Raw genomic sequence first — 26,625 nt, forward strand, 5'->3', positions numbered from 1 at the left:
GTTCTCGAACACATTCGGGCATCCAGCGCAGCAGCCGATAGCAATGCACTGGGACTGCGAACTGGGCTACAGCTCTGTACTGCCAGGGGTGGATTTTTTTTTCCTCCCCACCCTGTCTTCCTGCACAGAAAGCGGCGGGCTGGCGGCACCCACGTGGCAGGCACCATCTTCTATGACTCCAACCCCAGAGGTATTTGGTTTTTACTTTTGGGGCTCCCAGAAACTCATGGGAAGGGGGCGTAACCGGCACGCCCTCGGCCCAGATAAATCCGGAGCCGCTGAGCGTGAATTGGACCCTCTGCGCCTAAAGACTTTGATTCCAGAGACTTCTTACAGCAATGCACTGGGACTGTGAGCTGGGCTATGTAATTTCTGGCAGAATTTTCCCTGGACTTTATACAGAAATCCAAAACCGCGCGGACGCGGTAGCGTCTGCGCGACTTAACATTTATAATTGTCAGCAATGTGAAACGGTTCCTTTTGAACAGGTCTGACTTGGGGGGGAAACTCCAAATAATAACAGTAAGTTTTTGTTGAAATATTGAAGGTTATTAATGTAGCAGCCACCTCTCTGGACTGTGAACTAAGCAATAGCCCCACGCTGGCCGACGCCATACTATGAGGCGCAGGAAGGGGGATGAGGGGGAAAAAGAAAAAAAAAAAAGGGGGAAAGGAAAAAGAAAAAAAAAAAGAAAAAAGAGAGAGTTATGTACTTGTAGCAGTGGGGCTACATATCTCTTCATTTCCAGCAATGAAAAACTAATTATCAAAGGTAGTAGGTCTGTCTCTCTTGGGTGGAAACTCCAACAACTATAGTGAGTTTTGTGTTGAATTATGGAATGTAATCAAGGTAAAGAAAAAATGAAGTGAAATTCATTAGTTATACAGTAGAGGGTAGGGGGTGGGGGCGGGGGGTATACTGGGGTTTTTGGTGGTGGAATATGGGCACTGGTGAAGGGATGGGTGTTTGAATATTGTATAACTGACATATAAACCTGAGAACTTTGTAACTTTCCACATGGTGACTTAATAAAAAGTTAAAAAAATAAAAAATAAATAAAATAAAGAACAATAATAATAATAAAAAAACCCAAAAATGTATAAATCTGTAACTGTACCCTCATGGTGATTCACTAATTAAAAATAAATAAATTATAAAAAAATAAGATCTGTATTTCTTTAAGTGTGTTCATTTTGTGGGATTACCCTACCTAGTAAAAGATTTTAATCAATTCCCATCTCCAGAAAGTTATTAGACACAATACACAACAGAGAGCAATTAGAGTTGAGTATATTTTACACTTACATTACAATGAATAAAATTTTATACTCCAGAATAATTAAAGGAGCTTTAACTTCATCATGAAGATCAAATTTCATTGCTGATGAAAATTCAAGTTCATTTGGGTGAATGCCTTGATCCAATTAAGATTTTGAACTTTTACATTTTCAGCAATCTACTTTTAAAAACCATGTAAACCATTGTTTTTCAGAAAAGCTGAGTTTAGAATTTAAAAAATAATCACTTAATTTTTACTTTATTATGTGAATTTTGAGTTAAATAGACATTTGGCTTATCTATTGTTGAATTTACCTTAAACATGGCACAAGATCACTGCACAGAGGTTGAATTATGTCTTAGGGACTGGAAGTCATAAGGACAAATTCCCCCAGATTTTAATGTCATACACAGTACTGACTTATTGTGGCAACTGTGTTGCCTAAGATAAGGAAGTGCAATGAAATTCTACCCAACATAGCTATCAAATTACTTCTTTATTCTAAAAAAAGAAAAAATATAACATATAAGGTCAGCAAAAATTATGGCTGAGAAAACTGAATACAGAAAAGTCTAAATCAGAGCACTAACCTTTTAAGAAATACAGTGAATGCAAATGAAAACCATTTGTTCAACACTGAGCTGCCAATCCACATCAGTACTATATATAAGAGCTGATCTACACATCTTGGGCTGGAGCACAGCAGGTAGGGCATTTGCCTTGCACTGGAGGACCCACGTTTGATTCCTCCGCCTCTTTCGGAGAACCTGGTAAGCTACCGAGATTGTCTCGCCCACACAGCAGAGCCTAGCAAGCTACCCGTGGCATACTTGATATGCCAAAAAACAGTAACAAGTCTCACAATAGAGACATTAATGGTGCCCGCTCCAGCAAATCGGTGAGCAACGGGATGACAGTGATACAGTGATACAGTGATCCACACATCTTGCTGCCTGAGTGGAAAGTACATAAATACCTGTTAGCTATTATATCTAGCAAGGACCTGAGGGTGAATGTTTCAGAAAGCCTGGCTTTAGCCCTCAATCCATTTATATCTGGTTCATGAAGAGACCAAGAGGGCAGTCAGACATATTTTCAGGTCAGCTCTACTCCAGGGGAAGGGGTGTGGGCTGGGGCACATGGTGGGGGGTCAAGGTGGCAAGCGGGTTCCTGTGTCAGCTGGAGGTGCTGAGCTGGATCAGAAGCACTTGCTGCTAAGTGGAGCTCCCTGGTCTGCTCTTGATGGGCATGAAGATGCTCCAGGGTCTCCTTGGACAGCGTGATGACATGCACTGGCTCAGTCTGGGAGGGTTCCATCTGGCCTTCGATCATACTGAGGCTCTGAATGTGCTCCGTTGGCTCTGGTTGAGCTGAAAGAATTAAGTTCTGCAGTTGTTCACGCTGCTGTGTGAGCAGGGTGAGATTGGCAGCCTGGTCCGCAGTCATATTCTGGGAGCTTTCTGCAGTGACGATGCTGATGCCCTGGCTGGGCCCCGGCATGAAATTGAGGTTATGTACAGAATCGGTTACCAGCAGCTGGATTTCCTGCTCTCCGGAGGTAGAGAGTTGATAGGGCTGCAGCTGAAGAATATTCCTGACCTCTTCAGTATTATTATTATTGCCAGAAACATTGCTGGGCTCTGCTGCGTGCTTCTCTTTGCTGTGTATTTTCAAGTGAGCCTTCAAGTTGTCTAAGCGAGCAAACTGCAAATTACACTCAGGGCAGGAGAAGGGTTTCTTGCCTGTGTGGAGAATGCAGTGTCTCCTCTTGGCACTGGAGTCAGAAAAGGATTTGCCACATGTGCTGCATGAGTATGGCTTTTCTCCTCTGCAAGAAGAGACATTTTACCTTAAGAACAGAAAGAAGCTATTTATGACTGCTTAATTAGGGAACAGCCAGGGAAAGAGGAAAGTAAATTCTTCTGGGAGGTCTGTCATGGGTTCTCCTGTAGATATACAGACTTGTAAGCAAGTCCCAACCTGCATGGGCTTTATAATCAAAAGGTGGGGCTGGGGTTTGAGGCAAGTGGTAGGTAGGCTCAGGCCAAGAAAGTTAATTGTGTTTCAGAATTTCAGATAAGAAAGCAAAACATTTGTACCTGCATATTATAATTTCTTTTTCTTAGAGCCAATTCTTAGACTCTAATGGTGAAATAAATATACAGTTATAGCCCCTAATTATTTGTGATGCTTTCAGGATAAATACTAAACCAAATATGAAAATTAATGAATAAAATGTTTATTTAGAAAACATTCATCTTACTTTTTTAAAGTAATTTTTATGAATTTGGTATACAAAGTCTCTGCAACTCCATCGCCACCAAATAGAAACATGAAACATTTGTTTTTAAAAAATATTTAGGCTTTAAGACAGCCTCCAACCCCAAGTAAAAATTTGGAAAATGAAGTAGTATTGTAGACATCTCCTAAGCAGAACTGACTCTCCTGATTTTGCCTCATAAGAATTCCTTTATAGATAAGGGAAGAAAAAAGAATAGCCTAACAAATTTTATTAGAATTTTTAAAAGTTCTACTTTGGGGAAGAGAATGACATTAGGGGAATCTGTCTCCAACAGACTCCCCAGGCTCAATTAGGAGCTGATGTGAAAAAAAAAGAACCCCAGAACCTTACCGATGGATTCCGATGTGGGTTTGAAGGGAACTCTTGGCTGTGAAGGATTTTCCACAGATTTCACAAGTAAATGGCTTCTCACCTAAAAGGAGGAAAGGGTTCAGAAATTTACATGCAACGTGAAACAGAGGCAGAAATCATTTGTGTTTTCTTGCTGTGAAAAAAAGAACAAAGAAGATTCCACTTGAATTCTCAATAAACAAGAAGAGCAGAATGAAATGTTTCCAAGTCACTATGCCCTTGCACTGGAAGGAGCACCAAGAGCCTGTGACAGGGTGCAGGTGGCACTTGGCCTGAGGACAGGAAAGAGGGCTACAGGACAGCGTGCGGGACACACACAACAGACCATATCCCCTGATGGGACTACACACAAATATCATACCATGTGGCTAAGGAGCATTTCCTCCTTTTTTATGATGTATTGGGGGTTGGGAGGGGGCAGGCACAAGCAGCTTTGTGCTTAGGGATCACTCCTGGTGATGCTTGGGGAATCGTGTGATGCTAAGGATGGAACCAGGGTCTCCTGCCTGCATCGCATGTGCTCAGCCTTCTTCCCGGCCCCTAAAAGCCCTCCAGACCATCACAAGATCCCTTGTGCATCATATTCACTGTCACCCCAGCTCTAAACCACCACTCCTTGGCATCTCTTGTAACATGTTCCCTCCCAAGAAGCTCGTGCTCCTTCTTGCCCATGACCAGTGTGGCCAACCTTACTGATCACGGGAGAGAGGGAGCATGAGCAGAGGTGACGAGCCAAGACAGATGAGCCATGCTTTGGCTGCAAATGGTTCCTCATCCTGAGATAGAAACACAGATCTCTGGCCCACAGGATCACAGATCTGTCAGGACATGCCCACCTTTGTCTCAAACCTCCCTGATGTCAGCTGGCCCCTCTTGTCCGCTGACATAGCCTCTCAGGACTCTTGAAGAGTCACAGGCATCACACCCAAGGCAGCCACACTGCTCTGGATCTTTCATTCCCCTCCCTTCCCCAGGGTCTGCTTTCACGGGTCCTAGTCTTCAAGTCTGTGCAAAGGTCACTTGACTGATGCGATTTCGTCACCACTGAAAAGCACCCTCCACCCCCATCATGTCTAAGTCCACCTTCCAAGCTAATCTTGCCATACCGCTCTTCCCGCTTTCCAAAATGTGCATGACATTTATGAAGGATCCCCACCATTTTAAAACAGGGAAGCCAAAGAGCCTGTCCCCTTCTAGTGTCCTAGGGCCTAGATGTGGGCCTGGCACACTGGAAATCCCTGTCAAGTGAACTGAATCAACCCAACACTGAAATATCACACAGCAGTATGTAAACTGGTGGCTTACACCTGGATGTCCCACTGGATGGCATATACCATTAGTGGCTCTCACTTGTACATCACACTGAACAGACTGTACCAATAGAAATGGTTATATGGTTGCCAACCCTTCCTATTACACTCTAGTCCAACAAAACAAAGCTCCATCAATGAAGGTGCCAGATGGTAAGGAACACAAACTACAGTGCAGGGAGTGCACTTCTTATTATGAAGATGTCAATCAGAATCACACTGAAATTAAGTCTTCACACCCATGAGGATGACCTTGACAGAAAAAACTGTAAACTACAAAGGCTGGCATGGATGTGGAGAAAAGAAAATTGTTGGTGGTAAAGTAAATTGGTTGCTCTCTCACTAAGAAATAGTGTGTAGATTTCTTAAAAAACAAACAAACAAACAAAAACCACCTCAAAATAGAAATACCAGTGATCAGTGCTACAACACCTAGGCATGTATACAAAGAACAGGAAAACACTAATGGGGATGGAGATTTACACCCGTATGTTCATAGAAGCATTGTTCACAATAGCCAAACATGGAACCAGCACAAATGCAGAACACAGATGACTAGATAAATTGTGGTGGATAAAGAAGTCATATGTACATATTTTATAGAATATTACCATACCATTAAAAATGATGAAATCACTAAGAAATTCCCAGAGCTGGAGAAGGCAGGCATCCAGATCCAAGGAGTCTGAAGAGTACCAGCAAAAAGAGACCCGAATAAAAAGACTCAAGGCAGATCATAGTCAGAATGATGGACGCTGTGGATGGAGGAGACACAATACTGCAAGCAGCAAGGTCAAAGAAGGAAATCAGAAAGAAGCACCCCTTAGATTTACAGCAGACCTATCAGAGGAACCCCTCCAAGCCTGAAGACAATGGTGGGACATAGTGAAAAAACTCAATTGAAATGAATTGAGTTTTGAATTGAGGTGAAATGAATGCCTCACCAAGAATGCTTTATCCAGCTAAACTCTCATTCAAACTCGAAGGAACCATACACTATTTCACGGATAAACAACAGCTCAGGAACTTCATAGACTCAAAACCAAACTTAAAAGAAGGACTAAAGGGGCTACTTAAGTAAGACAAGGAAAAACCTTACAAGAACAACAAACCCTACAGAAAGATGACACAAAACCCCATGATAATAATCTCTCTCAATGTCAATGGCCTAAATGCACTAATCAAGAGACACAGAGTGGCAAAATGGTTTCAGAAACTAAATCCAACGTTCTGCTGCCTACAAGAAACACACCTGAAAGAGCAAACACAGACTCAAAGTGAAAGAATGGAATACAATCCTGCAAGCAAACAACTCCCTCAAAAAAGCTGGGGTGGCCATACTAGTATCTGACAACATAGATTTCAGGTTGAAAAAGATTATAAGGGACAGCAGAGGTCATTTTCTATTTATCAAGGGATATGTACAACAGGAAGAATTCACACTCTTATGAGCGACCAGCTAAATACTTAAGACAACTGCTAACAGAATTTAAGGAGGACATCGCTAGTAGCACAACAGTAGTCGAAAAGTTCAACATTGCCTTATCACCTCTGGATAGATTGACAAGAACAAAACTCAGTAAGGAAACACTGACTCTGAAGGAAGAAATGGAAGAGAGAAGGCTAATAGACCTATACAGGGCTTTACACCCCAAAAAGAAAGAATACACATTCTTTTCCAGTGCACACAGAACATTTTTCAAAATGTGCTGTGTCACAAAACATACCTCAATAGAATCGGGAAGATAGAAATTGTATCAACTATCTTTTCAGACCATGATGCGCTGAAGATAGAAGCTAATCACACACAGACTCGGAGAACCAAATTAAACACCTGGAAATTAAATAACTCAGTGTTGAACAATGAGTGGATCAGGAAGGAAATCAAGGAAGAAATTAAAAGATACTTAGAAACAAATGAGATTGAAGACACGAGCTACCAAAACCTATGGGACGCAGCTAAAGCCGTGTTAAGGGGAAAATTTATAGCTCTCCAAGCATTCCTCAGGAAGGAAGAAAGGGCCTACATAGATAGCTTGACTTCACAGGTCAAGATCTTAGAAAAGGACCAGCAAAAGGAACCCAAACCAGACTGAAGGAACGAAATAATAAAACTTAGAGCAGAAATTAATGACATGGAAACCCAAAAAACAATCCGAAAGATCAATGAAACCAAGAGCTGGTTCTTTGAGAAAATACACAAGATTGATAAACTGCTAGCAAGACTCACAGAGAGAGAGAGAGAGAGAGAGAGAGAGAGAGAGAGAGAGAAACCTAATAAACCAAATCAGAAAGGAAAAGTGGGACATCACAACAGAAACCAATGAAATTCAAAACATCATCAGAGACATCTTTGAAAGTCTGTATGCCACGAAAGAAGAGAACCTAAAAAAAAATGGATAAATTCCTTGATTCCTACAATATCCCAAGACTGAACCAAGAAGACTTGGAATACCTGAATAGACCCATTAATATCAAGAAAATTGAAACTGTAATCAAAAGTCTTCCCAAAAACAAAAGCCCAGGTCCAGATGGATTCATTAGTGAATTCTTCCAAACATTTAAAGAGGACCTGTTGCCAGTTCTTCTCAAGCTTTTCCAGCTTGAAGAAACAGGAACTCTCCCAAACAGTTTATATGAGGCACATATTTCCATAATACCAAAAGCAAACAAAGACACCACTAAGAAAGAAAATTATAGACCAATATCCCTGATGAACACCGATACAAAGATCCTCAACAAAATATTAGCAAATAGAATCCAACAACTCATCAAAAAAAATCATACACCATGACCAAGTGGGATTTATCCCGGGGATGCAAGGAAGGTTTACTATTCGAGTATCAATCAACATAATCCAAAAAGCAAAAAAAAAAGATGTCTCTTTTCAGTAACGTGTGTAAGCAAGTACACTCATCTCTTTCCGCCTGTCTCCAGTGGACTCCAGATTCAAACATCCAGTTGCCTTTGTCACATCTGCTCATGGATGTCAGACATCCACTCAGGTCCAAATGTCCAAAATTGAACTCATAATTGGTTCCCCCTGCCATTTACCCCAAATTTTCTACCAGTTGCTCTTTCCTCCCTTTTCTCCCACCTCACTACTCCAATCCTCGGCAAGCCACATGGTCACTTTGGCAAGAGCTACCCAGAGCTGTCTGACACCACTTCAGGGACAGCAAGCCCTCAGAATAGCCTATTATGCAATGTCCTCCTAATGGTCTTGCCACCCTCCTAATGAGTGTCCCACTGCACCACACTGCACAGGGAGCCTATTAAATTCTAAGTGATATCATTGTCACTGCTCATGGGAAAGTCATCTAACCTGGAGTAAAACTCAGAAGTTCTGACCAAGGCCTTCAAAGTTCTAGAGCCTGATAGCAGAAAAGAATCATTTCCTAGACAACTTTTAAAAATTCCCATTCTGAGAAGCCAGAGAGACAGCTCAAAGGGCTGAGGTAGGCAGACTAGGTTTGATCTGTGGTACTTCATGGTCCTGAACACAGCCAGGAGCAACCCTAAACACAGAGCTGGGAGGAGCCCCTGAGCACTGTCAAGTATGGCCCAAGCTCCACCCCATATCCACCTCCAAGCCCTGCAAAATGCACCAAAAAAAGCTAATTCTGACTCCCTTTCCCATAATACTTGAAGAGAATCTTAGGGTACCAGGATTTTTTATAAAAGCATCTCAGGATAGATGCTTCCTCACCTGGCGCTAAACTGACTTCATGCAGGGCACCTCGGAGCAGGGGTTGTGAGCCCATCACCTGTCCCAATAAGTCCCCAGCAGCTGAAAACCACCAGAACCCAATTGCTGCCTTGCTTATGGCCGATCTTCACAGGCTTGGGATGAGCCCCTCACACATGAGAATAAATCCACTGAAAAACCCAGTTATGCAGGTTTTGAGACTGAAATCTCCAGGCTTGCACAAAGTCGGGAATGGAGCCCTCTCCTCATCTCCCTGTACTTCCAGGAGCCTGGCAGGCAAACCCACAAACTGCCTCTGGGCATTGCGAAGCTCATTAGTAGCCATGATACAGAGACTTACAAATCTTGGAGGAGAGCAACATGCTGTAGAGAAAGAAGTCTCCAGTCCCCCAAATCATAATCCAGTTAAATTTTTTTTTAATTTTTATTAAATCACCATGTGGAAAGTTACAAAGTTCTCAGGTTTATATGTCAGTTATACAATATTCAAACACCCATCCCTTCACCAGTGCCCATATTCCACCACCAGAAACCCCAGTATACCCCCCGCCCCCACCCCCTACCCTCTACTGTATAACTAATGAATTTCACTTCATTTTTTCTTTACCTTGATTACATTCCATAATTCAACACAAAACTCACTATAGTTGTTGGAGTTTCCAACCAAGAGAGACAGACCTACTACATTTGATAATTAGTTTTTCATTGCTGGAAATGAAGGGATATGTAGCCCCACTGCTACAAGTACATAACTCTCTCTCTTTTTTTTCTTTTTTCCTTTTCCCTTTTTTTTTTCTTTTTCCCCCTCATCCCCCTTCCTGCGCCTCATAGTATGGTGTACGCCACACCGCGTTGGCCAGCGTGGGGCTTTTGCTTAGTTCACAGTCCAGAGGTGGCGGCTACATTAAAAACCTTCAATATTTCAACAAAAACTTACTGTTATTATTTGGAGTTTCCCCCCCAAGTCAGACCAATCCAGTTAAATTTAACTCCAGCTCTATCTATTTAAAACCTTAGAATTAAGACTGACATTCAAGTCACAATGTCTCAACCACTAGAAATATGTGGAGATCGTTAAATTGTGTCCATGGATGCAGGCATGTTGAGATTATTTTTGTATTTTTTTAAGAATAGTGATATTCACTTACCTATTTGCAAAATATTTCTTTTATTCATCCTGGATACTGTTAAGATAAAAAACATTGGCCCATGGCAGGAAGACTAATTCACATTCCTGCTTAACCACTCTAGTCTCTCTGCAATCCTTCCAGAAACCCCCATGCAGAGTACAACTTTTACTCACAGAGCAAGACAACCTGATTATGTAGTCAACACAACATAGCCATTGAGGTATAGAGAAGTGGAGAAAAAATGGAAGTTGGACAAGAAGGAGACAATAAACAAGGCCAGCAGTAAAAAAATAAGTAAAAATAAAAATTAAAATAAAAAAAACCCACTTTAGAATTGCTGGAACAATATCTTATACTTTATGCCACTGATGTACCAATAGTAGCAAACCACATTTGATGGGGTGTAAATCAGAAGGCAACTGATCTTGATTAAAAAAAATTGAAATATATATGTATGTATATATATACACAAACACACATACATATTTGCACACAAGGCTCGACCTGTAAAAACATGTCAGTTATCTCTTATACAAGGGCGTAATGGTTTCAAGGTGAGATACAACAATTTTCACACACTTTCCTCTAAGTGAAACTTTTTGGATCATTTTTAGTGAATGAGCAAGCATTACAAAATAAATTGTTTAGGATCTGCCTTTGGGACGGGCTTGGGTGGTGGTGGTGGGTCTAGTGTTGAAAACAACAGGAGGACAGTGCTACAGTGCAACAAATTGTTATAATTTTCTTTTAAAAAAGCTTCTAAGGTGTCTGAAGTATGTTATTAGATTGAGAACACTTACATACCATGGACCCTAGAGGATAACATTAGTTTGTCCTTTCTCCCTTGCCACAGGGAGTTTAGGTTTATCGACTTACACCCATCACAGTGCTCCTGAGTCACTACCATTCCTTTGTTTATCTGTAACCTCTTCTCTATGCTGTCCTCCCCAACCAATTAATCAGATTTTTCCCCTAATCAGACTCTGTTAACTTGTATGGTCAGATTCCTCAGAAATCTATGATTTTATATGTATGAGTGAAATATTGCCTTTCTCATCTCCTTATATCTTTCGAATAGTTTACTTTAAAGCAATGTCCTTTTTGTATGGACAAAAGAAGACAGTTAATATTATGCTTTTGTAACTTGGGAGTAAATTGTCTCCAAACAATACGAACTCCAGGGTATCTGCTTCCTCGACTTAAGCCTCAGTTGCCCTTAGTTCCTAGTACCACAAAAGAAGGGTCCCGACGAGGGATTGAATGGACCCAGGGCAAGCTGTGAGCTACCCTGGCATCGAAATAGGCCAGGTCAAAGTGGCACGATATTCAACTATAAGTTGAGCACATGGTCATGGACAAATTCTGTCATGATCCAAAAATAACGACAAGATTAGGACCTTGCTAGGGTTAGGAAAGACTAATTTGGCCTGAGCCCTGTATTCTGAGATCAAGATGACCCCAGCAGAGCTATTCTATAAGCTTGATGTATCTCTTACTGTGTCCATACAAAATGATTACGATTATGAATGTTTATATGTTTGTTATTAGTGTAGGAAGAATGGTGGAGTCGAAAAGATATGCCTTGAGCCGGAGGTTCTTCGTCCTCTTAACCACTTCTTTGACGCTCTTGAAGGCATTCCATGCTGCTCTCTTCCTACTGTGCAGTTCTGGCGCCAAGTCATTCCTCATCTTGAGTTCTCGACCCAGGTACACATAGCTGCTGCATTTGGAGATGTTTGTTCCATTGAGAGCAAATGAAATGTCAGGGTCTAGTTCGTTTTTTATGAACATAGTTTTGCTGAGATTAGCTGCAGTCTGACCTTTTTACACTCGTGGTCAAAGCTGGCCAGCATTTGTGTCACTTGGCTAATGTTTGGTGTTATGAGAATGATGTCATCAGTGAACCAGAGGTGGTGTAATTGCTGACCGTCTATCTTCACTCCCATTCCTTCCCATTCCAATCATCATAAATGTTCTTGAGGGTGACAGTGAAGAGTTTCAGTGAAATGGTATCACCCTGCAGAAACCTTCTCTTTACATCAACGATCACTTCCTTGTAAAATGGTGAGATCCTCGTGGTGAATCCATAATACAGCTTGCGGAGGATCTTGATGTCCTGAATTTGAATGCCCTGTTTGGCTAGGGCTTCGATGACCGCTTCAGTCTCAACAGAATCAAAGGCCTTCTTTAAATCGATGAGCATTTGACAGAGCGGCATCTTGAACTCTTGCAAAACTTCAATAAGTTTGGTCACCATGTAGATATGGTTGATCATGCTGAATCCTTTTCGGAACTTGGCTTGCTCACATGGTTGTCCTTCATCTAGTGTTCTGCCTATTTTATTCAGGACGACTCGAGTGAACAAGTTGTAGACGACGGATAATGCGCTTTCCCCTGGAGATCTCTCCGGCCCGCGGAGAGACAGCAGTGGAAAGCGCTCCTAATTGGGTGGGTTCTGTGAGCGGTTCCGACCTGAAATAAAACTAGTGAGGATAATAAATAGGGGGCCCAAGACGACACATGCCGATCAAGGGCAACTTTATTAACTGCCACGCTGGTTTTATACTTTTCTTAGCAGGGGGTTGGTACATAAGTTGTCAATCATCAGGGAAGTGTCTTCTCAGACCAAATAAGGAAAGGTTCGGGGTGTATTAGGTGGGCTTACAACATTCTTCAAGAGTAGATTGAGAAATAGTGGGGAGGGGAAGGCAAGGGTCTATCTGGCAGGAGCATCTGGCAGGAGGAATGCACAAGGTAGAGGAAGGTATTCTACTTAATGGGGGGCTTAATGGCGTCTCTTAGTTAACTGCCCTGGGCTACTTTTACCTCTTGAGTTTGGCTATTTCCTTTGTCACAAGGGCACCTGTGCCTCAGGTCAAGCAAAGCTGGTAATGGAATTTTCCGGTTTGTCCAGGGTAAAGGTTTCGGGGTCCTCTTTCGTTCAGGGTCCTGAGCAGTCCCCAACAGGATAACAGGCAGATTGGGCGATAGTTGCCGATGTCACGGATGTCTCTTTCTTGTACAACACGGTCCTGCTGGTTTTCCATTGGGATGGAAACTTGCATTCAGACAGGTAGCGTGCGAAGAACCAAGACAGTGTATTGACGAGTACTGGTGGCAGATTCTTTAGGTGTTCAGGTCTGACCTTGTCTGGACCAGGTGCTGTACATGTCTTTACCGATGACATGGCGTGTTGGATTTCAGAAGGGAGGACATTGGGAACAACATATCCATCCTGTGGAATTTGGTGTGTGGGCAGGTGGACATGGCTGTCGAAGAGATCCAAGTAGAAGTCGTGAATAATCCTCTCCATTGCCTTTCTGGAAGATGTGATAGATACATCAGGACGTTGGAGGGCAGTCATCTTGGTCTTGTAGTTGGCGAAGGGCAGGCGAGCATTGAGAATACTTTTCCCAGCTTCTGCCGCATCGGCCAACACTGCTGCTCTTCTCTCTTTGAGGTCTTCTTTTATCACTTCTATGCACAGCTTTGCAAGCTCGGACATTAGCTTGTGATTGCCTGAGGCTCATGCCAAACCACGTTTGCGAATGAGCTCGAGAGTTTCTGAAGACAGGCGTCTGTTTGTGGCTTTCCCACTCTTGGCATTTTTCGCACAATCATGGAGGTGCTGAACAACCAGTAGATCATATTCCTTTTTGTCAATGACTGCATCTTCCCATGTTGCCCAAATAGTGACATCTGGTGGTCATTCTGGGAGTTCTCTTCATAAACTTAAACTTTGCAGTCCTTTCTCCCTGCTCTATGAAGTAGAATTTTGCACGAAGGAGACGGTAGCCTGATCCCATTTGGAATTTTGGGACAACTGCAACATCAGTCAGGCAAAACCTTCGACTGAATATGATGTGGTCAATTTCGTTGTGGAACTGTCCACCAGGAGACTCCCATGTCCAAGGTTTAGATTCGGCCTTCTGGAACTGTGAGTTACCATGTCTTGGTCGACATGATGAACTCAGACAGTCTCTCACCCGGTTTGTTCCATTCTAGTCCATGGGACCCAACGTGGAGTTCTTCGGGTGACCTTCTCAGTCCTTTCTTGTCATTAAAATCACCAAAAATGATCTTGTAGAAAGTGTGGTCTTCTTTATAGAACTTCTCCAGCTCCATGTAAAACTTCTCAATTTCTTTTTCATCATAGTTGGATGTTGGTGCGTAGACAATGAAGATAGAAACTGCAGGTAGTGAGCCACACCTATTCAAGTGTAATCGTTAGATTCAGGTCGTTAGTCAATGCTCACGGCTAACTTCACATTGAGAAGGAGACCAACACCCCCAATGCGTCTGTTGTCGCATGTTCCAAGGAACAGTTCTTCTCCAGTGTCGAAAATGGCGTGATGTGATTGATGCCTTCTCGTTTTGGTCAGACCAATGATGTCATACTTGATCTTCTGCACTTGCACCATCAGGTCCTCGATGGATGCTTCTGATGCCAGCGTACATGCGTTGAAAGTACAGACAGTCATTTCAGTCTTTCTTCATTTTGGCAGTCTAGTTTGTCCCTGAGATTTTAGCAGCCTCTCCTTGCTCATCCTTCTTAATGCTGCCTTATTGGGGGCTCTTTCAGTATCAGGCAAACGAGGCCCATTGTTGTTACTGTTTTTGGCATATCGAATACGCCACGGGTACCTTGCCAGGCTCTTCCGTGTGGGTGGGGTACTCTCGATAGCTTGACGGGCTCTTCGAGAGGGATGGAGGCTTTTTGGGCGAACTTCAGTCGCTCTTACTGCTGTTCCCATGGTTCAGACTACATTTGAAGCCCATTAAATATGGTGTGAAAATTACGGAAAATGGGTATTAAGTGTTCTATGATGTTTTCAGGCCTGGAAAGTGGCCTGGAGCATGGCGGTGGCTGGGTGGTGGAAGTAGTGGAGGTCTGCTGGTGAGGTATTTATCTGGCTCCGGTAGGGTCGCTCATCTGGGTTTGATCCCTGGGGTGGGGCACCAGAGATTGTAGGAGTTTCCCTGTCCCATTGAGCCTAGAGTACAAGGTCGCAAAGTTCTACTTTACCTGTTTCTGTGGGCTTCACTCATGCGTGAGGTTTGGCTGTGTGGCCCGGAAAGCATTCTGGAATGTGGTGGTGGCTGGGTAGTGGAGGTAGCAGTAGCCTCAGAGACCTGGGCCCTACGAAAACAGGATGAGAATGCTATTCGGGTGGGTATCCCAAAGAGGAATCGAAAGAGCTATGCTAGGAGTATCACGTTTCACTCAAGTGAGAGAAGGAACCCAGAGTTCCGACCTTTGTCGACAGTCAAGAATCAGGGACGCTGTCTCATTTACCAAGGTGTCAAAAATCAGATGGGCCAGACACGTCATGTGATTCAGAGATGACTGCTGGACTAGAGCTATTACCGACTAGATTCCACGGGACGTCAAAAGACCACATGGCAGCCCACCAACGAGACGGTCAGACTTCTTCGTCAAAACCCTGAATGAATGATGTGAGGCTTTTCCTGTTCCTGGAGTGAGCGGATATCATTGGGCTATACTAGCACGTGACAGGGAGAGAGAATCCAGAGCTAGAAGGAGAATGAAGTAACATGGGGGAGGAAAAGCAGGAGGAGAATCAGAGCAGAATGGAGAGGAGATTAGAATAAACTGCAACTGACACCAACCAGCCTGGCCCTTGTTCCTTCCTCCAACTGCCCATTGTCATTGGCTTCCCTGGGGTGGGAGAAGTGGCCAGTGACTACCAAACACGGGGCGGGGGTGGGGGGGTGAGAGAGAGAGAGAGAGAGAGAGAGAGAGAGAGAGAGAGAGAGAGAGAGAGAGAGAGAGAGAGAGAGAGAGAGAACATTGCTGCCCTTTTATAAATACAAAGGACCCTTGCCAGGTCTCAGCCAAAGTTCCTCCTGGCATTTCCCGCTTATCCAAAACCCTTCTGTCTCAGAACTTTGCACTGCTGTTCCCTCTGAAAATGAAGATGTGTTTTTCTCAGATGGCCACTATGGCTTGTATGCTTCCGCCTCACAGTTCCCCAGTCCAACACTACTGCAGTGGTTCGTTCAGAGAGGGACACTTCCAGACAAGGCTCCCCTCCTTTGCAGAGCAGCAGCTCCCCTTCCCACACCCTGTCCCTCTCCCTCTGCCTAATATGCTCTGAAGTCTTCTGCTTGTTGTCTCCACCTGAAGGTGAGCCCTCAAAGCAGGGGCTCTGTCCAGCTCATCCAGTGTCACTGCCTCAGAACTAACATAGCACCTGATATCTACTAACTGTTCAATAACTGTGTTAAATGGAAGAATTCAATTTTATGGATCTGATATCTATAGAAAAAATTAGGTATTTCTTTTCATAAAATCCATTCATACCCCATGATGTTTATTTTAAAGAAAGTAAATGACATTGAAGAGTACAACTTGTGGTAAAAAGAGTTCAAGACCCCAGAGATTCAACAGGGATTAAGATGCTTTCCTTGCATGTGTATTACCCTGCTGTGATTGCTGGCACCACCTTTCACTCCCCAGACACGTCCAGGAGTGAATCCTGGGCATAGAGCCAGGAGTAAGCCCTGGGTGTCACTCCAACACACCCACTCCGACCTTCTCCAACAATAATAAATATTCAAGTTAGCCACAGAGAGAGCAGAGGTTAAGGTGCTTGTTTTACATGCAGACAACTCTGTTCAATCTCCCACATTACATGATTCCCAATCACCAGGACCGGTCCCCTCCTCATTATGAAAAGATCTAAAACACACACATTCTTACTTTTCTGATCTTAAATAAAAGATTTTGACACAGTGGAATTCCCTGGAGATGGTTTCTCAGGCAGCCTCCATTGTATGTATTGATCCAGAAATGAAAGTAGAAAACCCTCCATTCCTAAGCTACTAACAAATGTTATCCACATCTCACTTTGCTTTCTTAAAAACAAAACTTCATTCTCTTCAATGCTGAAATGGATTAAGAGTGAAACACAAAACCAAACTCAGATTTGTTCTCTTTGGGGATACTCAGTGAATGTTCACATATGAGACAGTGCTCTGTATGTGAGCTCCATTTTGCTGTTCAGACTGCTGCCTAGGGCTTCCAAGGGATGTGCTTATGAAAGTTCCATCCAGCAAACAATAAGCACCTCAGAAAGGAATTCAAGCATACTCCATTCCTCAACTCTCCTAAACCATAAAAGGCACTGGACAGGAAGGTTGAGGCAGGTTACCTGTGTGTGTTCGTAGATGTTCTTTAGAATTTGCGATGTCAGTGGTTACATTCCGGTAATGTGTGGCCCTGTCGCAATAATTAAAAAAAGTGTCAGTGCATATATGCTCTCTCTGCATTTCTTCAGTGATCTGTGTTAAAGCACTTCCCTGAAAAATAATCACTTTAAATAGGGTGCTTTAATAAAACAGGAATTTTTATAATTTACTTGGTAATAGTCATTACTTTCCTATATATCTCAGTTTACTGTTTTCCCAAGAGAGTGGGACCCTTTCAGTCTCCCTAAATGTAATCTCATCTTTCTTCAAAGGACTCATGTGCCAACCAGCTGATTACAAATGATGCTCTCAAGCTGCCCTCTCACCCCCACTCATATCATATAGTTGGCAGAGCAGACAATGGACAGAGGCATATGCAAGAAGATTAGTCTAAAGTTGATGGTGGGGGCAGGTGATGTGGTCCAGGCACAATAATAAGCAGGTAACTGGCACCGTCCTTGTCGAGAGGTACTTTGGAAAAATATCAATAGCTGGAGCAATAGCACAGCAGGTAGGGTGTTTGCCTTGCATGTGGCCGACCCGGGTTGGATTCCCAGCATCCCATATGGTCCCCTGAGCACCGCCAGGGGTAATTCCTGGTTGCATGAGCCAGGAGTAACCCCTGTATATTGCTGGGTGTGACTCAAAAAGCCAAAAAAAAATTAAATACAGGGCTTGGACTTAGCTCAATGGGAGATTGCATGCCCTGCAAGTGGAGGTTCTGGGTTTGATTTCCCAGGACCCCCAACCTCCAATTAAACATACACAGGAAGAATAACACAAGAACTTTTTATGTAGGTGGCTTCTTAAGACTCTTTTGTCCACATACTATCTTCTACAATATGAAACTAAGGTTTCAGGAACACACAAATATGCTGCATTTGCATTTCTTCCCCACCTATCAAAAATTTCTCTCCCTTTAACTGTACCTGTATGAACTCAATAATGGCTCTTTAGTTGTCCTTTCTGGCTGAAATATTTTCCGCACTGATCACAGGTAAAAGACTTCTGTCCTGCCAAATAAAGCACAAGACACTAAAGCATTCCACCAACTATGAAAAACTAGTAAGGTCACTACTAAGGCAAACAGCACAGCGAGCCCTTCCCATCTTCCTTAGATGAAATGGTGACTACCATAAATCCAAATGTCTCCAGGGTCTATCAGAGTCTGAGCAATACGCAAAGGTCTGTAGGTAGAATCAAAGGATTCATATGAAATTCAGACATCCCAGAGGAAAATAATTCCAGTCTCTAGCGGGTAAAAGTATTTTTGCACACTGAACTTCCAGTAGCCAGTTTATAAGCTTCAGTGTAAGACTAGAGGCTGAGCTGCACTTCAAACTGCCCTCTGACGTAAACTATAATCTGGTCTCCCAACTCTGTGTGGGGAAGGATGCTAAGCTAAGCAAGGACCACTTACATCATGGGAATGCTCCCCCTCCTCCCAACATGAGACCCTAATGCCAGCCGCCCTTGTGTTCCCTGAGTGGAGACTCATGTGCTCCAGCAGCGAGTGGTTGGTGGTGAGAGCTTTTTTTTTTTTTTTTTTTTTTTTTTGGGTCACACCCAGCAATGCTCAGGGGTTACTCCTGTTCTGCACTCAGGAGTTACACCTGGCGGTTTTGGGAGACCATATGAGATGCTGGGAATCAAACCCGGGTCAGCCACATGCAAAGCAAATGCCCTACCCACTGTGCTATCGCTCCAGCCCCTGTGAGAGCTTTTTTTGCAAACAGTGCAGGTGTACGACCTCTCACCTGTGTGCATCTGGGTGTGGACCTGCAGTGAGTTATTCTGGGCAAAGCCTTTTCCACACTCATTGCATTTGAAAGCTTGCTCCCCTGGAAGAAGAGTCCCAGAAGGATGGTGTAAGCAAGATTCTGCTCATCTTTCTGCTTTTTCCTAAATTTAAAGGACAACACACAAGATTCTCTTAAAAGGCATAAACCCAAAAAAGCACTTCATGGGAGAGGCATTAACAGTACAATTCAGCAAGCTGGAATAGAGAACTCTGATACCCATTCTGAACTGGCAGGCTCATATAAGACAGAGCCCCCTGAAGGTTCAGTCACCCCCACCTCTCCTCAAAACTCCTATTCCCTAAAGTCAGGGTCCGCCTCTGGCCAACTAAAGATGGAGAACATTCTCTGAAGAGGTAAGACAAAGCATCTGTGGAGTCAGGGTTTCCAGATTGCAGATCCAATGGTACAAAGAAGCAGGAGAGCCAGTCAAAGTGTATATGGGAGAGTATGAGGTGCTCCACACCATGCAGCCGGAGGGAGCAAAGCTTCTAAACATGAAGTGGAGTGGGTGAGAGACACATGCCAGTCTTCTGCAAGAAGGAAGCACCATTCACACCATCCCTAGGCCTCTGTTGACATCTCTACCCACACCTGCAAGCTGACAGTAGAGTTTAATCATTATTTTTGACGGTGAGGTGAGGTTTGAGCCACATCTGGCTGTGCTCAGGAATCACTCCTGATAGGTGTTAGGATCATATGGAATGCTGTAGATTGACCTGGGTCAGCTGCATGCAAGGCAAAGGCCCTGCCAGCTGTATTGTCTCTTGGCCACTGATTTAATCATTCTTGCATATGGCTAATTCTTAACTTTTGTTTGGGGGCCACTTCTGGCTCTGCATTCGGGGACCATTCCTGGTGATGCTGAGGGGACACATATGCTATAACAGGAATCAAGCTGTGGTCAGCTGTATGCAAGGGAAATGTCTGGGACTAGAAAAAGACTACAATGCTTAAGACACTTGCTTTCCATGTGGCTGACCTCAGTTTGATCCCTAGTTCCAAAAAATGGTCCCCTGAAAATGGCCAGGGGTGATCATGGGGCCAGATGTTGGGGTAAGCCTGTGTAGCTTTCCCATCCAAAGGGCGGTCTTCTGTTTAAGAAGATATCTGAACAGACAAGAAAGGGACTTTAGGAAAAGAGATGTCCAGAGTGAAGAAAACATTAGAAAGGTAAACCAGGGGACAGGGGTGCAGTTCAAGAGGTAGAGCACATGCCTTGCACTTCTAAGACCCTGAGTACAATCCCTAGCTCCCTGGTAATGGCCCTTATAAATATCCCTGAACACTGCTACTTGGGGGACCCTTAGCACTGCAGACACCAATCATAAAACATAAGGTTCCAATAGCTGAACTGAGCTTCTCTAAGAGAGCCCTGAGTCTCTGGAGCAGTATGTGTGAGGCCCCCTCACTCTTCAAATGAAATGACAAAAGTGGAAAGAAGAAAGAAGAGCAAAATGCAATAGAAAATAGGAGGAAAAAATTAAGAGAATGGATGACAAACTCCTAAGTCCAAAGAGCAGCAGCTTAGGGGACAGAAAGATAGTACAGTGGGTAGGGTGCTTGCCTTGCATTCAGCACACTCAGATTCTATTTTCTGGCATCCATTTTGGTCCTTCTGGCACCCTTAGGTGCCAGGAGTGATCTCTGAGCACCACTGGGTGTGCACCCCCCACCCCCAAAGAAAAAGGAAAAAGCAGCAGCTCAGAATACAATAAGGGCCAATAAGGATACTTCAAGACAATTTTCTGGAACTGAAAGCAAGGGAATTCCAGATTATCTGGATCTGCTGGCATGTACCCAGTGGAAGAAAGCAGACCCACACTCAAGTGATTGATACAAAATCCCAGAATACCGAGGGGAAAAAAGATCCTCTACTATATTTTACCTAAAAGTCTTATAAAACTAGCTTTATTTTGAAGGGGAGGGGGGAGGCTTGCACACCCGGTAGTGTTCAGTGCTTATTCTGGGCTATGTGCACCTGGCGGTGCTCAGGATAACACAGGCAGTATCAGAGATCAAACCAGGATCAGCTACTTGCAAGGTAAGTGCCTTAACCTCTGAATTAATTCTCTAACTTCTCTAACTCTTTAAACCAACCAGTGTCTCCCAACCATGACCCATATGTCCCTTTAGTGGGCCCCCAGAATATTCCAAGGTCAGTGGCAAAAATCATGGCATATGATTGGGTTGGGGGCCAGCAGGATGAAGGACAAAAGGAAACAAGGTTGGAAAGGGGGCCACAGTCTAAAAAAAGATTGAGAAACACTGCTTTAAACTGGCCTCTATTACAGTTCAACAAATCTTTCTCACAAGTCTATCAAAATTCAAGGCTCACAATTAAATGATCCGTACCTAAAATCTCCAGGGAGCTTTGAAAACACTACTGGAATGGGGGATTTGGTACAAAGGGCTGAATGGAGGCCCAGGTTCCATACCAGGTTCTGTGCTGGGTGCTACCCCAGATCACAGAGCCAGAAACGGCCCTAGGCATCACCAGATGTGACTCTCAAACAAATTCAAAGATCTAAAAGCACCACTGCTCCAATCAATCAGAAGCTGAGGTTGGGCCCCACCAGGTGTTTTAGATACTAAGTGACTCTAAGATGTGGCCAGGTGAAGAACCACAGCACTAGATGCTCCTGGGTTTTCTGGCCAGGTCACTCATTGAGAGATTTAGGCCCAGTCCCTATACTAACGCTAACAATGGCATCAAAAACACTTACATGATAGTGACCCAGAACAGAGGGATTAAGAAGTGGCTGAAAGGAGGTTTTTTTCTGACTATTGGTCTATACTCTCCAATATTGCAGCAGCTTCATTAAAATCATTTTAGTTCCTTTCTCACATTCATCCTAGGGTCAAATACTCAAAGTTCATGTGGCTTGTGGTTATGACATATCAGATAGTGCAGAGAGAACATTCCCATCACTGCAGAAGGGACCGAAGAGGAGAAACCATTTAAGCCAGATGACTAAGGCAGAAAGCTAAGTGGACAGCCATGGTCAGCTCAAGCAGGACCAGGAGTCAGAAAAGACAATTTGTCTAGCACTTGCCACCTAAACATGAAAGCCTTGTGCCTTCCACGCCACATAAGAAGAGTAGTTCTGCAATGAAGCTACCAGGTTCTAAGCCCAGGTGTCCCTAAATGGGAGGCCTGGGCTGATTAACTTCCGAGGAGTTGAGCTCTTCCTCTGTCCACTGGGGTCATTCCCTATCTCATGAGACTATTGTGAGAATTAAATGTAGTAACATGTCTAAAGGCTTTATTATAATCCCCATCGCATAGAATTTGTGCCATAAATGAAAGCCATGATTGGTATTCTTTCCCCAGAACACATTTCAGTCTGTGAGAAAAGCATAATTACCCGTGTGGCTCCCTTGGTGGATTGCTAAAAAAGTGATTGTACTTAAAGACTTTGCCACAGTCTTTACAACGGGCCCGGGGGCCACCCAGGTACTTTCTCCTTCCACAGACCTTCTTGGCCAGGCCTTGGTCATCTTCATCCCCAACAAGTTTGACGGATCTGCGGATCCTCCGCTTGCTGAACCGCCTCTGGCTGTCTTGCCAGAGATCACAGTTCTCATCTTTTCTACAGGTACTTCCTCCTTTCTGTCCGCCTCAAAAGCGGCTTTAGATGTTTCCAACACTTTTGCTGGAATCTGATCATTCACTGGCTCCCCATCTTCCTCTTTTACCACAAAGTTTTGTCTGTTCTGAACAGAATTGTTCACTCTCAGCTGTATATCTTCCTCAGTTGCCAGGTCTGACTGTGTCTCCTGCAAACTGTTCACTTTTCTTGGCCTTCCCCTTTTCAGCTTGGAGGATTCCTTTTCTTATTAGAAATTACCATCACTGGAGCACCAGCAGTGTTCAAAGCTGTTGGCTTGTGGGAACTGTGATTATTCTGAAAGTCTGCATAGGCCGTCACCAGATCATAGACTTTAAGAACTGAGCAGTGGCCAGGATTTGCTGTACTTTTCTCACTGGCCTGGAGACAATCTGTGTAGATAAATTCTAGCAGGATACCAAAGGTATCGGCCACCATGCCTTCCAACATATAAATGGACTGGCCAATCTCCCCCTCTTCAGGAATCATCATTGAGAAATATTCACTAATGGCAGCAAGTAAAGCTTTATGGGCCCACAAATGCACATTTTCCACGATTAACGTGATGTCACAGAGAAACCCTTTCTTCCTTTGATCTTCAAAACTGGCCAAGACCTTCTCACTGTGAGTGTCTGAATGGACAACAAGCTGTCCTGTTAGCTCTGGTGTTGCTGCCATTTTCCTTAGAAGCCCAAGAGTACACCTGAAATAATAAAATAATGTATAAAGATGTTAGCAAAACGCTCTAAGAAAGTTAATTTCGGTCCAAATGAGCCTAGCAGAATTTTATCATCCCATCCTGTTTCTAAATAAAAAAAAATTCCCCCTTTTTCCTTTTAACGTCGTAAGGAATTCAACCTAGACAATAGGACATATGTCTCACACTGACAGACAAGACATATGTTCTACTGCTGAGGGTACACCTGGCTCTAGTCGAGACCATTTTCAACTGTTGAAACAAAACAAACACAAAACCCAGCTTCACTCCTGATGTTGTACTCTAAATTCCTCGCAGGGAAGCTACATACAACACCTAAGTCAGCCCTCAGGGTCTCTTTTCCCCTCTGCAAAAAAAAAAAAAAAAAGAGGCAAGTGGGGGACACACACACACACACACACACACACACACACACACACACACACACACACACACACACACACACACACACACACACACACACACACACACACACACACACACACACACACACACACACACACACACACACACACACACACACACACACACACACACACACACACACCCCAGGGGGCCGCCGCGGGGCGGGGGGCGGTATGGGGCTGACGGCGCGCGGCGCTGGGCGACTTGGCAGCCCCCGCCTCAGGCCCCTCAGGCCGGCCGGATCGTAGAGTGGTGGTCAACGCGGTGAACCCCAGGCCCGCTTACCTCTAGGGGGCGCCGTGCGGGGGCCCCGCCGAGCCGACAGCTGGATCTGTGAGCCGGCAGCTGAACCTCTGCGCCGCCCCCGCCGCCGCCAACCCGGAAGCGCTGGCGCTGGGAGCCGCCTGTGCGCGGCGGCCAGGCCACTTGGCCAAGGGGCCTCCCCGGGCCGGCCGGGGGGCGGGTCCTAAGGCCCCACGCGCCTTCCCCGGGACGCCCCGCCCAGTCCCTGGAGTGCGTCAACGCGGAAGCCGCAGATGGGCAGACCTGGTGGTGTATGCCTGCAGTTTCCCAGTTTTAGGTCCTAGGCTTTCTGTCTTGGGTTTCTCGGGGATCCCTTTCTCAATTTGGTTTCTTTCCCCGGCTTCTGAAGCTTTTTGAGGACTCAGATCTGTGGCACATGAATGACGTCACCTTTACATCATCAACAGCTCCGTCATTTCTATCATCTTCCTCATCTAATCACCAATTTCTGAATGTATTTGGTTTACTAACCACTTTCCTCCAGGGAATCTACCTTAAACCAAGAAATGTAAAGTACACCCCAAACCCCCTCTCCACCACAATTGAACCTGAGGATATTATGCGGCCCCCCCCCAACACGCAATCGCCCACTTTGGGAAACCCTAAAGCTAATATAATTATTATTACATTTACTTCGTTAATGTTTTTCACATTTGTTTTCTTTTCTCTGCAAGTCTAGTGCTTTAGTCTAACAGGAATGGAAGAGAGCGCCTTTAGTTAGATCTGGATGCTGAGCCACACTCACCTCAGCCTTCTTTAACTGACCTCTAAAATGGAAATGTTTGTGCCAGTATGTTAACGCTAGTGCTTTAGGTTGCTGTGGGGTAAAGATGATGATGGTATAAAGTTTGTGAAGTGATTAGTAGGTGCCTGGTCTACTATTCTATTTTATGTCTGTTATGATTAAAATTATTATTTATTCTTACTCAGACTTTTATCATTGTTCAACCAGTGATTAAGATAATCTGACTAGATTTTGCGGCACTGTTCAGTGTTCCCCACTTCAAGTACACAGCAGTAGTGGAAGATCGCTCACTTGGCTTGGGATTCTTTGTTGTTTCTATAGGAGAAATGATAAGCATCTTCCTTAAACCCATCCTATTTCTCACTCCAACCATTCCATCACTTTGTTCTGTTTATGTTTAATCACATTACACAAAGAAAAACATACATATCCAGTTGAACTTGAATTTTAGATACAAATGTCCCCATTTGTAATATGGGACTTTCTATCATGTTTTTCTATTAGTAGAGCAAATTCATGTTACTTTATGAGACTCAAATTGAACTAATCATCATCTATTCAGTTTGACAACCCTCAATCTGATATCTAACAATATCAGAAGTTAAGATTAGCTTGAAAATGACCTTGAAAAGCATTTCCATTACCAAGCAGCAAGGTACAACAGGAATGAAGAGTAAGGAAAACCCGGGTTCTCCAAAATTCGATGGAATTAAAATCAGAATGAAAAGTAAGGAAAACCCGGGCTCTCCAAAATTCGATGGAATTAAAATCAGAATGAAAAGTAAGGAAAACCCGGGCTCTCCAAAATTCGATGGAATTAAAATCAGAATGAAAAGTAAGGAAAACCCGGGCTCTCCAAAATTCGATGGAATTAAAATCAGTATAGTAGACTAACATGGATCCAGGAAAATCTCAGAGGCCATTAATAAGCAGAACCTGGAGGTTTGGGTTTTAGTACATGTTTGCAACAACAGATAAAAGACAGGGTTTGGAATAGAGAATTTTCCACAGAAATCAGGACCCTCAAAAGGGTTGAAAGAATGCTTGAAAGAGTGGACTGAAGAAGATCTGCCTGTGGCCTGCAGGGAGAAAGAGAGGGAGGGAGGAGAGAGAGTAAAATGCTAACCCTCTAGTTAGGATTTGTAAGATAACATTAGGTTTGTCCTTTAAGCTTGCCAGAGGGAACTTAGTTTACCGTAAAGTAATGTCCTTTCTGTATGGACACAGGAAGATAGTTAATATTATACTTTGTAACTTGGGAGTTGATTGACTCCGAATATTTACTCTTGGGCATCTGCTTTCTTGACTCTGTTGCCCTTATTTCCTAGCACCCCTAAAGCAGGGTCCCGACAAGGGACTGTTTGGACCCATGCAAACTGTGAGCTACCCTGGCATCGAAATGGGCCAGGCTCAATACTCAACTATAAATTGAGAGCATGATCGTGGATAAATGCTGTCATGATCCAGATGTAATGATGATACTAGGACACTGCTGAGATTAGGAAGACTACCCTGACCTGAGGACTGTGGTCTGGAATATATAGTAAGATGTCCTCAGGAAGAACCAAACTTTAAATTTGATATATCTCTTACTATGCTCACACAGAATGACATTGCTAGAAGTATTAGAAGTAAATTTACTATAACTAATTAAGTGGATTACCAGCTGAGGAAAGAAGAAAGCGACACATCCTGGATGGGATCTCGCCCTTAAGCAGATCTCCTAGTAATCCGGAGTAATCTCTTTAGA

The 26,625-nt window shown here is 43.8% G+C and overlaps 1 pseudogene; it reads right to left on the bottom strand.

The window, feature by feature from the left end:
* Positions 1-1,914: 1,914 nt before the first annotated feature.
* LOC105942840 (zinc finger and BTB domain-containing protein 24-like) lies at positions 1,915-24,267 on the bottom strand (annotated as a pseudogene).
* Between the last annotated feature and the right edge of the window lie 2,358 nt (positions 24,268-26,625).

Source organism: Sorex araneus, chromosome 4 (genome assembly GCF_027595985.1).
Source record: "Sorex araneus isolate mSorAra2 chromosome 4, mSorAra2.pri, whole genome shotgun sequence".
Classification (NCBI taxonomy): Eukaryota; Metazoa; Chordata; class Mammalia; order Eulipotyphla; family Soricidae; genus Sorex; species Sorex araneus.